At 36.8% G+C, this 14,637-nt stretch overlaps 1 protein-coding gene across 1 annotated transcript in view; it reads left to right on the plus strand.

Moving 5' to 3' along the window:
- The window catches only part of cacng2a (calcium channel, voltage-dependent, gamma subunit 2a), a 162,581-nt gene that overhangs the window by 16,679 nt on the left and 131,265 nt on the right, over nucleotides 1–14,637 (plus strand). The gene's annotated exons all lie outside the window — the stretch shown is intronic.

Here is a 14,637-nt window from a genome sequence, read left to right on the forward strand (position 1 = left end):
CGAGTGTGTGTCGCAGCTCCGAAGTGCCACTGTGTTGCTTTTGTATCGGCACAATGAGCCTCTTCCTTTGAATCCGGGATCAAAATGGCAGGAAATAAACCCAGATTTGTCATTTGTGATTCATGAATGATCGGCGGCGCACTGGAAAAAAGAGGGCCACTGGATTTACTCACCAGGGTCAGACTCATTTAAATTCTAATTCAGATCACTTCCTGCTCAGGAAATTGGGTCTTAAAAAGCAAGTACATTTAATTATAGGTAGTTTTCACATTTTAAATCAAAATGGGGGGGGGGGGTATTGAAAAATAGAAAAGTACAGAGGCGGATGCAGCTGGAGAGACGCAGAGCTGAGCAGGCAGCCTGGTTTCACCACAGACTCCTCACACAGTCAGGAGGAGTGATATCAAGTTGAACATTTCAGATGTTAATTAGGCTGCAGTCAGCTCAATTAATTCAAAGTGCCAGGATGACGAGTACACTGTAAAAAATGACTGTAGAATTAACACCAAAAAGTTGTACAACTGCAACATCAAAAAACTGTAAGTGACAATACGATGCAAGGCTGTTTATTTGAAAAGATTTTTGTGTTAACGATTAAATCAAATATAGCTGTAGTTTTTACAGGAAGAGTATGTGAACAAAAGCAGATTTGGATGGAGAAAGGATGGATTTGTATTGTTTTCAGAAAATCAAACTGTCAGTTGAAAAACAATGTGGTGCCGTTTAAACTGCAAAGACCATAATGTTGAAATAATGGCGTTTTTTTTTTTTTTTTTTAATAAAAAGTTATAAAAAAAAAAAAGAGTAAACATTTAACAATGGACTCAATGCACAGCCTCACTACCTCCTGAACGTCAGGTGGGTCCTTTATTTCCTGTCTTTCATTATTGGACACACTGATTAATCCAGGTGTGTCTAATTAATCAGTAGTCACAACAAGAAGTAGCAGACACACCTGGATTAACCAGTGTGTCCAGTAATGAAAGACAGGAAATAAAGGAGCCAGCTGACGTTCATAGAGTTCATTTAAACATTTTAGATGTGTAAATGAATGGGTTGGTAGAGTTGGTAGAGCAGCAGGAAGAGCAGTGACCAAAGGGTTGGTGGTTCCAATCCTGGCTCTGACTGTCCATATGTCCAAGTGTCCATGGAAGACACTGAACCCTAAACTGGTCCCAGTTGGACCTGGTGGATTTGGAAAGAGCTGTGGACACCATGAAGGAGGAGAAAATGAGCTAAAGAAGTGCAGAACATTTACCATTTAAATCCACTGTTAAATCTACATGTTTAAACTGTTAAATCTACAGGTTTAAACTGTTAAATCTACATGTTTACACTGTTAAATCTACAGGTTTAAACTGTTAAATCTACATGTTTAAACTGTTAAATCTACACGTTTAAACTGTTAAATCTACAGGTTTAAACTGTTAAATCTACAGGTTTAAACTGTTAAATCTACATGTTTAAACTGTTAAATCTACACGTTTAAACTGTTAAATCTACACGTTTAAACTGTTAAATCTACAGGTTTAAACTGTTAAATCTACATGTTTAAACTGTTAAATCTACAGGTTTAAACTGTTAAATCTACATGTTTAAACTGTTAAATCTACACGTTTAAACTGTTAAATCTACAGGTTTAAACTGTTAAATCTACAGGTTTAAACTGTTAAATCTACAGGTTTAAACTGTTAAATCTACACGTTTAAACTGTTAAATCTACAGGTTTAAACTGTTAAATCTACAGGTTTAAACTGTTAAATCTACATGTTTAAACTGTTAAATCTACATGTTTAAACTGTTAAATCTACAGGTTTAAACTGTTAAATCTACACGTTTAAACTGTTAAATCTACACGTTTAAACTGTTAAATCTACATGTTTAAACTGTTAAATCTACACATTTAAACTGTTCAATCTACATGTTTAAACTGTTAAATCTACATGTTTAAAATGTTAAATCTACATGTTTAAACTGTTAAATCTACATGTTTAAACTGTTAAATCTACAGGTTTAAACTGTTAAATCTACATGTTTAAACTGTTAAATCTACAGGTTTAAACTGTTAAATCTACATGTTTAAACTGTTAAATCTACATGTTTAAACTGTTAAATCTACATGTTTAAACTGTTAAATCTACAGGTTTAAACTGTTAAATCTACATGTTTAAACTGTTAAATCTACATGTTTAAACTGTTAATCTACATGTTTAAACTGTTAAATCCTCATGTTTAAAATGTTAAATCGACATGTTTAAACTGTTAAATCTACAGGTTGTAAACTGTTAAACTACATGTTTAAACTGTTAAATCTACACGTTTAAAATGTTAATCTACACGTTTAAAATGTTGAAATCTACATGTTTAAACTGTTAAATCTACACGTTTAAAATGTTAAAATCTACAGGTTTAACTGTTAAATCTACATGTTTAAACTGTTAATCTACAGGTTAAAATGTTAAATCTACATGTTTAAACTGTTAAAATCTACATGTTTAAACTGTTAAATCCACACGTTTAAAATGTTAAATCTACACGTTTAAACTGTTAAATCCACATGTTTAAACTGTTAAATCTACATGTTTAAACTGTTAAATCTACATGTTTAAACTGTTAAATCTACAGGTTTAAACTGTTAAATCTACATGTTTAAAATGTTAATCTACACGTTTAAACTGTTAAATCTACAGGTTTAAACTGTTAAATCTACAGGTTTAAACTGTTAAATCTACATGTTTAAACTGTTAAATCTACATGTTTAAACTGTTAAATCTACAGGTTTAAAATGTTAAATCTACATGTTTAAACTGTTAAATCTACAGGTTTAAACTGTTAAACCTACATGTTTAAACTGTTAAACCTACACGTTTAAAATGTTAAATCTACATGTTTAAACTGTTAAATCTACACGTTTAAACTGTTAAATCTACATGTTTAAACTGTTAAATCTACAGGTTTAAACTGTTAAATCTACAGGTTTAAACTGTTAAATCTACATGTTTAAACTGTTAAATCTACATGTTTAAAATGTTAAATCTACACGTTTAAACTGTTAAATCTACAGGTTTAAACTGTTAAATCTACAGGTTTAAACTGTTAAATCTACATGTTTAAACTGTTAAATCCACATGTTTAAACTGTTAAATCTACATGTTTAAACTGTTCAATCTACATGTTTAAAATGTTTAATCTACATGTTAGTCCTTAAACATGTTTACAGTTGGATGTGTGTTTTTTTACAGTATTGTTCTGGTAACCACAGCTGCCAGTTTTTTTCCCCCGTAAAAACAACAGTATTTTTTTTTTTACCGTGTACTCATCTTTGCCCTAGCTGTTCTTAAATGAAGTCTTACTGGTAATCAGGCAGCGACTGAGGCTGCAAATGGTTGAAGTAGTCCATCCGTCCTCATCACAGCACAGAACACAGACTGTTTGGCAGCACGGGCCCACACATTCAGTTTACAGAGTGGACACAGGTGGGCGAGGGTTTGTGTTTGTATAACCAGCTCCCACCGAGGAGAGGAGAACATGTGAAAAAGCAAAATGGGAATACCCACATCAGGCGCCTCAACAAACGGCCGACCTTTGCTTCACTCAGCGCCTGTCAGAAACACAAGAGTGTTAGTTCTGGAAAAGGAAAGGATCGTGTATCTGAGGTGGATCGATTACTGTATTTTCTTATGTCCTTTTTTGTTATGTAAATGATTGGAGATGTGCTGCAGTTCTTATCATTTTCGTAGATTTACACTTAACTCCTGACCTGGTGTGTTGCAGCAGTGTGAGAAAATATCAACGCACTTGAGTGTTGCAGTATTGTTTGGAAATACTGAATTGATTTGAATCGTTTACATGCAATTTTTTTTATTGATTTAGGCTCATTAATTCTCTGCTCAGAGTGAACCAAGGTTATTATCGCTAACGAAAACTAACGAAAATTCAAGTTGTTCATATTTGTTCAGGTTATTCACATTTTATTCTTAGAGGATAGCTTGTAAATGTAAATATTTTTAGAATTTAATGTTATTTTTTGCACTAAAACAAAGACAAACATTTGAAGTTGTCGTTATTTATAGACATAATGTGATATTATTTTCACATCAAACCCAGTCGTAAATCTGCAGTCATTCTTTTTTGTTGGTTCTTCTGCCGTTCTTATTTGACTGTAGATCAGATTGGTCTGGATGTGGAACTGGAACTAAAATGAGTTCCACAGCCTGGACTGTGGAATTTGTGGAATGCGGTAATCAAACACGGTTATCATGAGAATTAGAATTTAAACGCTAATACTAACCATCTGCAGTTTTACCGCTGTTTATCGTTATACCGGTAATCGTTACATCCCTGGTTGTTATATCGATAAAGCATTTGAATTTTTTTATTTCTAACTTTCTGTGGTGATGGAAGTGATCAAACAAATTGGTCATGTTGTCTCAAAATGAACTAAAATGTGCTTTTGGTTTGTTGTGAACATCACTTTTTTTGTGCAGTGTGGACAGTTTCTGTATATGTGATAATACTTGCTCAGAGATGCTCGTTTACGGTGTTTTTGTCCTGTTTTTTTGCTCATTTTCCGGGTGTGCTCCATGACTAGAGTGGATGAGGACTGATTTGATTGATGATTTTTGTTCACATTCTATCAGACAAACTGTTGTACATCAGTTATGGAAAATGAAAACCATGCAAGTTTTCCTGTCACATAGAACAGCAAAAAAAAAGATGTAGCATGACATGCTACTTGACATCACGCAGTCTACAATGTCAAATATGATGTGTGATGTAGTGTGATCGTGTGCAGCCACATCAAAATAATGAGGCTGAAACAACAGACAGTATTGTGCAGCCCTACTATAGAGTGTGCAGCAGCAGAAAGAATTATCCAATCTCAAAGCTGCACATAAAGGATCCTTCCCCTCTATGTTATTACAGTATGTACTTGTACAAAGACTGCAAATATATGCAGAAAACACAACATTTTGAACGTCTTTGACATCAGTTTAAAGTTAAATTCCAGCAAGTGACACAGTTTTACAGATACATTAAAGGTCAAATCGTGCAGTCTGATGTAGTACTCTACTTCTGTCACAAGCTCTCTAGGGATCAGTCACTTGTCTTAAAATCTGATACGTTTTAATAACATTAGACGCTTTACATTAGAAGCAAAGGAGAGACTCTTAACAGCAACAATCTGAAAACTAGGGATGCACCAATACAGATACTAGTATTGGGTATTGGTCTGATGCTGAGCATATGTACTAATACTCGTACTCATAAAAATGCTCCGATACAAACACACCGATACCAGAGGTCGTGTTAACCGAAAATATTCAGATTCAGAAAACTTTATTTATCCCATACGGGCAATTCATTTACAGCTGACCACAGACATCAGCCCACATCCAAAGTGCAATGTGACAAATATAAATAAATCAGTGCACAAATACAGGACTATTGACTATTTAACTACTAATAAATGCATTTAAATAATCAGCCATAAATAATCAATAAATACCAATGCAGACTCAAAGACTAAAGACCCTGTTGGTTCCGCTAATATTAAAAAAACAACTACAACAACAAAAAATCACACAAAATGACTAAAATGGCTTCTGTCAGAGTTTAAAAGTGTGATAGCTGAAGGAATAAAAGATGTAGAATATCTGTTGGTTCTCCTCTGAGGAGCGTGAGAGCGCCGGCCTGAAGGCATTAAGGCAAACTTCAGATGCAACACGTGGTCATTGACAGATGTTTTTTTAAATGACGGAAAATTCTGAAGGCCGTCCGTCATTTTGACAGATTAAAATACTGAGGGTAATCGTTGTTTTGCTGACTTTAGCCAAAATTCAATGCTACTTTGCTAGCACAAACTGTGCAGACAGCCCAGTGTCCTCAGTTCTTTTAAAGCCCAGTAAATGTGATGGCACTGATCAATGTGGTGAAAAAAGAAGGACTGATGGTGAAGGATGACGGACAAGCAAGGAATGCTGCAGTTCTGATGGCGTTTGGTGTGTTCTATGTACGCATGTTCTACCTTTCATGTGTTATTTGATGGCATGCACATTTGTTTCCAGATCTGTGGTTCACAGAACCTGAACTCTAACCCTCAGTTCATGGGACTGACACTGTGAACAAACACAAGGAAAGTTTAGAATGTGTACAGAGAACACAGCAGTTAAAAGTGGAGGATAGAATTATGCAAGTCGTGAAATCATGTTGGTTTATCAGCCAGCAGCAACTACAGCTGCTGCATCACTGACATGTTTTTGAACATTAAATACTAAATATATCTCATTATCATTAAAAAATAAAACATTTTAAATGACGGATAATAATATGATATGACGGAATTTTTACAACCCTGTCCATCAAAATGACGGACAATAAAAATGTCTAGTACAACCTCTGTCCGATACCACTTGATGGCGGTGTGATGTTCACCTCCATAGTTCAGCAGGTACACGGCCGAGGAGTAATGTCTGCAGAGTGGAGATTTTTCAAAATAAATGACGGTGACAAAAGTAACGGTGACGGTTCTGTCCGTCCTCTGCCTACATTCAGTATGTAATTCTGTCAAGTAACTAAGAACTGTAATGGTATTATTTAGTACTCGTATCGGTACTCAGTATCAGCAAGTAACCAAATATAAGTACTTGTACTTGTACTCAGTCTGGAAAAAAGTGGTATTGATGCATTCCTACATAAAACTATTCAGCACATTCCAGTCTAGCTGTTGTCTCCTGTGGTTTCCTGTCATTTTTCTAATATAAACCAGATTTGATGAGAAAATGAATGAAATCAAAATGCAAAATGCAGTCAGGCAGCAGTTGTACTACGCTGTCATCTAAACCTGTATCTGCCAGCCCGCTTTTAGTTTTGACGACTAGGGCTGTGTCTTGGCAAGAATCTGGTGATACGATACAAATCACAATACTAGGATCACGATACGATATATCACAATATATCATGATACTGTTAAAAGGGCAGTTTTTTGTTCGTTTCTGTTTTTTTAACCTCCTCAGACCCAGCTATGGGTTTTCTGTCCACATTCATGGACAAGAATTTCACAAATTTATACTAAAAAAAACAGAAAAGAAAACTGTCCACCACAAAGGACATTCCATAAAAACTTGAAAAACTGCATCTGAAAAAACTGTTGCATCATGATGTTTCCAATACAGGCACTGATTGAATAAAAAACACAAAAAGCTGGTACTTTGCTGACATGTCCTGGGTCTGAGGAGGTTAAATGATTATTTCCTGGAAGAACTGAATTACAGCGAAATCTGCACAAATACTAAACACATTTTTATTTGATCCCAAAAGGATCTAATGTTCTATCACCAAATGTTCAAACTGTGTTCAAACTGAAATTCTGTTTTACAGACATTCCAGTTTCAGATCCTGTTCAAGTGTTCAGATTCTATTAGTTCACAACTAACATCAGAACAGGATTTGAGTTCAATCCCAACAAAGGAATGAACAGTATTTAATAAAAGAGTGTTAAATAAGAATAAATAAAATAGAAACAATAAAGAAAACCAAAAAAACAAAACTGAACCTCCACAATATCTGCATTTGAATAAATATCTGAAAATATCCATATAGTACTTTTAAATACCCATACAGTATTGTGAAATGAAATATCACAATATATTGCAGAACTGATATTTTTTTACAGCCCTGTTGACGACTGAAATCCTCGTAGAAGTTGACAGTGGGTTGCTGTGATAGGCCAAACAGCGGTGTGGCTGCAGACGGTGTGGGTGAACGGTGCACACAGTAAACATGGGTGTTGCAGATGAATTGGGCCCTGGAGGCTGTCGCTTCTCCTTTCTATCTGGGACATCTGTAGGAGCATCTCCCCCCACCCCCGTACTCTTAGCCAGGTGTACCATGCTGCATTTGCCGCTAATCTGCAGCATTCATCTTCATTACAGCGCCGCCCTCAGGCTTCACAGTGGCTGTAGGATGAGGGAGTTGGGAAGGAGGTGGAGGGAAGAAATGGTAGACCCAGTGATGAAGGAGGGCCACCGGACCGTCGGAGCTTTTGTCTTTATTATTTGTTGTATAAAGCAGTGTGTCTGTAAAGGCTCATAATTCAAGCAGCCACCTTTATTTTCCACCAAGCAAAGCAATAAACTCTGTGCACGGTCATGGACTGTAGGCGTTTAGCAGTGCACTTTTAACTTTTGCAATACTTTTATGAATATACTGCATCAAATCCTTCCTCTATATCAGGGCTGTCAAACTCATTTTGGTTCAGTTCCATATTCAGCCCAATTTGATCTCAAGTGGGCCAGAACCAGTAAAACAATGACTTAAGAACCTATAAATAATGACAAATCCAAGTTTTTCTTTTTGTTTTAGTACAAAACCCCCCCAATTATGAAAATATTTACATTTTACAAAAAAGATGTGAATAAAACCCATGGAGTTGGATCAATGACAGTGGATGGAGACACTTGTTTTTACATTAAGTTATCAATATGTTTGCTGAAAAAGTAACTTTTTCTTCGCTTCTCTTTCAGTTCTGATAAAAAAAAAAAAACAAAACTCAACTTTACTCTGAGCTTTTATGAACGTCTACATGATCAGTAAATGGCATACAGGAAAATACCTGAATATCACTGAAAAAAATGCAAAATACAGTGGATAATATTACAATAAATGGTGATAAATCACTCAAGGAAGGTTAAAAAGAGAGAAAAATTCATTTGGGAAGTGACATAAAAGTAGCACTGGGTCTTTATGGGTGAATATTTCAATCGCATAATAAATGAGGTCAGATGTAGATTTTAATGGGGATGGAAACACATTGTTTTCTTGGAACTGACGGTTTGATGACTGCATTTCAACCAGTCAGTCAGCAGTGAAGACTGCAACAGAATTTTCAGTTTATCCCACCGAGGTTTGAACAAAAAAGGAAAAAATCAGTGTCGTCGGTGTACAGTAGCTAATGAGAGTAATGAAATGAACCCTGTAAAGCCTGAACCATTAAATCATTGACAGAAAATTCCAGTTCTTTGAAACTGGAGCCTTTATTGGTCCTTCTGAACAACCAAAAAAAAGTTCTTTCAAATATCAATTTCCATGTATGCGTTTCAATTTTGTATCATATTTGATACATTGGGTCTCAATGCTCAAATATTATTATTTTTGAACAAACAAAAACATAATACAACACAAACATGTCTAACAAATTGGTAATTCCTTTTCAAAATTCTCAAAGTTCTGCCTCCTTCCTCATTAATGACACTCTTGTAGTGTCATCGGAAAGGCCTCTGGTGAATGAACTCCTCCCCCTGGTGGATTATCTGTGTATTGCATGTATCTAATTGTATACATCAGGTTTTTCAAGGAAAAAAATATCACACTGATCATGTAGAGGGCTTCAAAACTTCTGTTTCAAATATGATACATTTGGCGTTATAGGGTTAACATACATGTGGAAGATTGTTGATTTACTAAATAAATTATCAAGATCCTAACATACTGCCTTGTGGACCCCCGCATCACAGTTCACAGTGCGATATGCAATCATCCCTCCATATTAATGGTCAGAATGATAACACACAGAAGTTACTACTGTGGTGTAAAAATACGTCCATATGGAGGGATATTTGTGTCTTTATTCATCAGTTAAAAAGAATAGATTTGCAACCAGATTTGAGAGAAAAAGACAGGAAGTGACAATCCAAAAAAAAGATCATTTTGCTTATAAATCAGTCCTCTTTGTGTGTGAGTTAAAAACTTTTGCTTGAGAGTTTAAAAGTTTTGCTTGAAAATCACTCCTGTTTGTTTGCAACTTCAAAAGTTTTGCTTGTCAATTTAACTGCACTTAATGGGCGGGGCCTACGCCGATGGATGAGAGAAGAGTTTCTATTGGTGGGTTTGACCTGGCTCCAGCTTCTGTGTTAAAGCCACTTATACTTAATTTATAAGCAAAATGATCTTGTTTTTTTGATTGCCACTTACTGTCTTTTGGCCTCAAATCTCTTTTTTGGTGGCAAATCTATTCTTTTTAATCGCAAATCCATTCTTTTTGATTGATGAATAAAGACACAAATGTCTCTCCATACTCCATGCTCCTCCTACTGGTGTTTTGAATTGAAGTTGTAGTTCGGACCGATTTTTACTTTTAACAGACACTATCATGGTCTTCATCCAACAGAGATTTGGAAATACGTGCATACCATTTTTAGCTAAAATGGCTACCGTTTCAGTATGGCCTCCCACAGTTCCTGTCAATCAGTGTAGATCACAGTTCATGTATTCTGCCTCATGGTTTTATGTATAAGCATGTGGGAGTATCAATATAGTGTACATTCAGGCATTTGAAAACATGTGGGAGTATGTTGTGTGTGCATATGTGAATGTGTGCGCTTGAACATGTTTGTGTGTACGTGGAGCACAGAGAAAGGGCTGAGATAAAAGCAGATAGCAGAGCAGAGCGGCAGAGGAGAGCAGGATTAGTCTCATAGTCCAATCAGATAAGGATTACCCAGATGGAGTATGCCCACCCAGGCTAATGTCCCGGCCCTAAAGTGGCATTACACTGTATTAGAACACCCGTCCACCGTCCACGGAGCCGCACGCGCCCCATTATGGTGAAACTGCAGCTGAGGGCGGCGTGGACAGAGGGAGTATCCCTGGCCTCACATCCACCTGTTGGAGCGCACCCTGAGCCGTCTTGGTATCGCCACCGTGGGCCGCCCCTCCTCAGCTGATACTGTAAAGCAGGGGGGTCAAACATGCGGCCCGGGGACCAAATGCAGCCCCCCAAAAGTTCCAATCTGACCCCTGGGATGAATTTACAAAGTGCAAAAATTCCGCAGTCAAGGCTGTGGAACTCACTTTAGTTCAGGTTCCACATACAGACCAATATGCACTGTAAAAAAACAAACAAACAAACGTAAAAAAACGGTATTATTCTGGCAGCAGGGGTGCCGAAATTTTTTTTTTATCGTTAAATAACGGAAAATAACCATCTCATAACAATATGGTAATTTTCCATAATTAAAATACAGTTTTTTGCCCTAACTTTACATGAGATCTTGCATTTCTTTTTTTGACTTTTTAATAATTAATAAAGAATATTTACATGTATTTAAACCATCAAATTACCTACGTATATAGATAATTTTCAAAGAGTCTCAATGAGAATAAATATGGACATTGTTGGACATATGAACATTGTTATTAAACAAATAATAAAGCTTAAAATTGTAGAGAATGCTTTTAAGTTGGTAAGTTTAATGTTAGACATTGAATTACTCTTAACTATCTTGGATGAACAGGAAAGGCGTTGTTCAGCCTATGGCTTTCACTCATGGTGCGCCTGAACAGAAATACAAAAACAAACAGAAAAAGGCCAATCAACATTAGCATACACATATTAACCCCAAATTAACACTAACAGCACATCCTGCTGAACCCCTGCACAGAAAAACAACACAGAATCAACAACATGCCCAATACCCACAATGCAATATGGCAAACATACAACAACATTATCTTTCCTTTTAAAAACTGTCATAATACAGATAAGCAACCATTTATATTTACAATATTCTGCTGCTAATTTAAGAATATGTGAAGTGTTGTGGTTGAATAACATATAATTTTCAAGTCAGACTCAGTTGTCCAATCCACTGATAAAAACTGTATTTGGACAGTTTATCAGTGCTTATACATGTTATACACTCACAAAAATACATTTATTCAACATTTTTGTTGTGAAACCTCCTGTAATTACACAAGATATTTGTCAATTAACAAACAAGTCTGGTTCAACTGACAGAACAAATACTTCTTTTATGGTTAATTGTCAGTAATTTTATCTCATTTTTTTTAATTTATTTATTTTTTTACAGTATTAAACTTTAAATTAACAGTTTAATCTCATAAATAGAAAATAAATATTTGTAAAATTATGATATATTTGCAAACGTATTCTAACGGTATTTTTCTGTGAAAAAAAAAATCTTTTAAAAAATGGAAATTTGATGGTCATTCACAGTTACAGGTTTTTCATGTTATGTTACATTTGACATGTAAAATCACAGTCTGTTTTTGTCATTTCATTGATATTTTCCTGTATCTTAAAAAGGCAGGAAAAATCTGTAAAATAAACAGTGAAAATTCAGTTAAATTACAGATTTTTTTTTTTTTTACAAGTGTAATCGACAGTCAAATAATAACAGCAGAAAAACCAACAAAAAAGAATGACTCCAGATTTTCTGCTCGGTTTGATGTGAAAAAAATATTACATTATGTCTATAAATAATGACAACTCCAAATTTTTGTCAGTGTTTTAGTGCAAAAAAACCCAATGAAATTATGTGAATACTTACTTTTATAAAAACAAAAAGATGTGAATAACCTGAAAAAAATGAAATTTCCTAAGAAAAATATGTATCATTTGAACTCTTTTCTTCCTGTTCCTCAGTGTTTAGTGTCTTTGTAGATCTGATCCAGAATGCACATGGACTAATGAGAAGTGGAGGCAGAAGACTGAGAAAATTGCACTGATTTTTCTTCAGAAATTTCACTTTTTTCAGGTTATTCACATCTTTTTTGTTTGAATAGTTTATAAAAGTAAGTATTTTAATAATTTAATGGGGTTTCTTTACACTAAAACAAAGACATAAATTGTCAGTTGTCATTATTTCTAAGTTATTCTCTTATTATTTGACTGGTTGGGTCCACTGCAGATCAAATCGGGCTGAATGTGGAACCTGAAAGAACAGGAGTTTGAGAACCCTGCTGTAAAGTGCCTGCGCTCTGTTGCTCTTCACTGTCACTCTGCCCAGCATCCGGCGATGGATGGGATTCATTTTGCCCTCGCTTGCCTTTCATTGGAGCTCTGCTGAGACTGCAGACAGTGGCCGCCCAATGCGACAGTTTTATTGGTGTCCACCTCGGCCTTTCTATTGCCCACTAAGGCCACATTACAGACCGGGCGTCACTGAATTAGACTGTGGCCGTACATTGTGGAAGAACACTGACTGTGGCTATAGGAAGATCTAAGTGCAGAAATGGAGCGCAATATTCCTAATGAGGTCTTCACTAGTGTCTGATCACACATTATGTTTTGTATCTACAGAGGGAGGGGTCCTGCCATATCGTACTGCCATGTTTCTATAGTAGCTCTGAATAGACCTCGTCTTCTGTTTACATTTAAATTCTGGTGGCATCCAGAATGAACATGCATTGCTGTTGCTACCTGTTGTGTTTATGTTTGGGTCAGAATTATTACCTCTAATGAAAAAGGCAAGAATGGACCAAATCATCAGGGTTCCACACTTGTTCTGACCTCAATAGATGAGGATGTGTGTGTGTATGAGGCATATTTTGGATTACACTTGGAATTATTTGCTGTATTGGACAAATAAAAGGGACTTTTCATTTCATTAGTTTTCTCCTTTTGTGTGGCGATAGATAGATAGATAGATAGATAGATAGATAGATAGATAGATAGATAGATAGATAGATAGATAGATAGATAGATAGATAGATAGATAGATAGATAGATAGATAGATAGATAGATAGATAGATAGATAGACAGACAGATACTTTATTGCATTAGATATAATGTGTGAATTCTCAGTTATCAGTCACATTACCCAAACGTCCATAAATGGTGTCTGATCCCACCTGGAGATGCCCAGCAGACCCATAAAGCTCCTGTATGTTCGTAGTTTTAGGTTCAGCTTTGGGAGGCAGGACGAGGCCTTCCTGATGGACTCTGAGATGGAATGGACAGTACAGAGGTGCCATGGCGCCCTAATTGGTTTAGCGTATGATTAATGACTGCCACGGCGTTGATCGATAGGAGACGCGCTGTAAACTTTGGCGGTACTCTGCGATAAAGGCTGTCAGCCTGTGTGTGAGGAGAGGCCAGCAAACCCATGGAGAAGAGGAGAGGAGAGGAGGAGAGAGGAGGAGAGGAGAGGAGGAGAGGAGAGGACAGAAAAGAAGAGGAGAGAAGAGGAGAGGAAAGAGGAGAGGAGAGAGGAGAGGAGAGGACAGAAAAGAAGAGGAGAGAAGAGGAGAGGAAAGAGGAGAGGAGAGGAGAGAGGAGAGAGGACAGAAAAGAAGAGGAGAGAAGAGGAGAGGAGAGGAGAGAAGGAGAGAGGAGAGAAGAGGAGAGGAGAGGAGAGAGGTAAGGAGAGGAGGAGAGGAGAGGAGAGAAGAGAAGAGGAGGAGAGGAGAGAGGAGAGGAGGACAGGACAGAAAAGAAGAGGAGAGAAGAGGAGAGGAGAGGAGAGAAGGAGAGAGGAGAGAAGAGGAGAGGAGAGGAGAGGAGAGAGGTAAGGAGAGGAGGAGAGGAGAGGAGAGAAGGAGAGAGGAGAGGAGAGGAGAGGAGGAGAGAGGAGAGGAGAGGAGAGGAGGAGAGGAGAGAGGAGAGGAGGACAGGACAGAAAAGAAGAGGAGAGAAGAGGAGAGGAGAGAGGAGAGGAGAGGAGAGGAGAGAGGAGGAGAGAGGAGGAGAGGAGAGGAGGAGAGGAGAGGAGAGAAGGAGAGAGGAGAGGAGAGGAGGACAGGACAGAAAAGAAGAGGAGAGAAGAGGAGAGGAGAGAGGAGAGGAGAGGAGAGAGGAGGAGAGGAGAGGAGGAGAGGAGAGGAGAGAGGAGAGA

Source organism: Sphaeramia orbicularis, chromosome 8 (genome assembly GCF_902148855.1).
Source record: "Sphaeramia orbicularis chromosome 8, fSphaOr1.1, whole genome shotgun sequence".
Lineage (NCBI taxonomy): Eukaryota > Metazoa > Chordata > Actinopteri > Kurtiformes > Apogonidae > Sphaeramia > Sphaeramia orbicularis.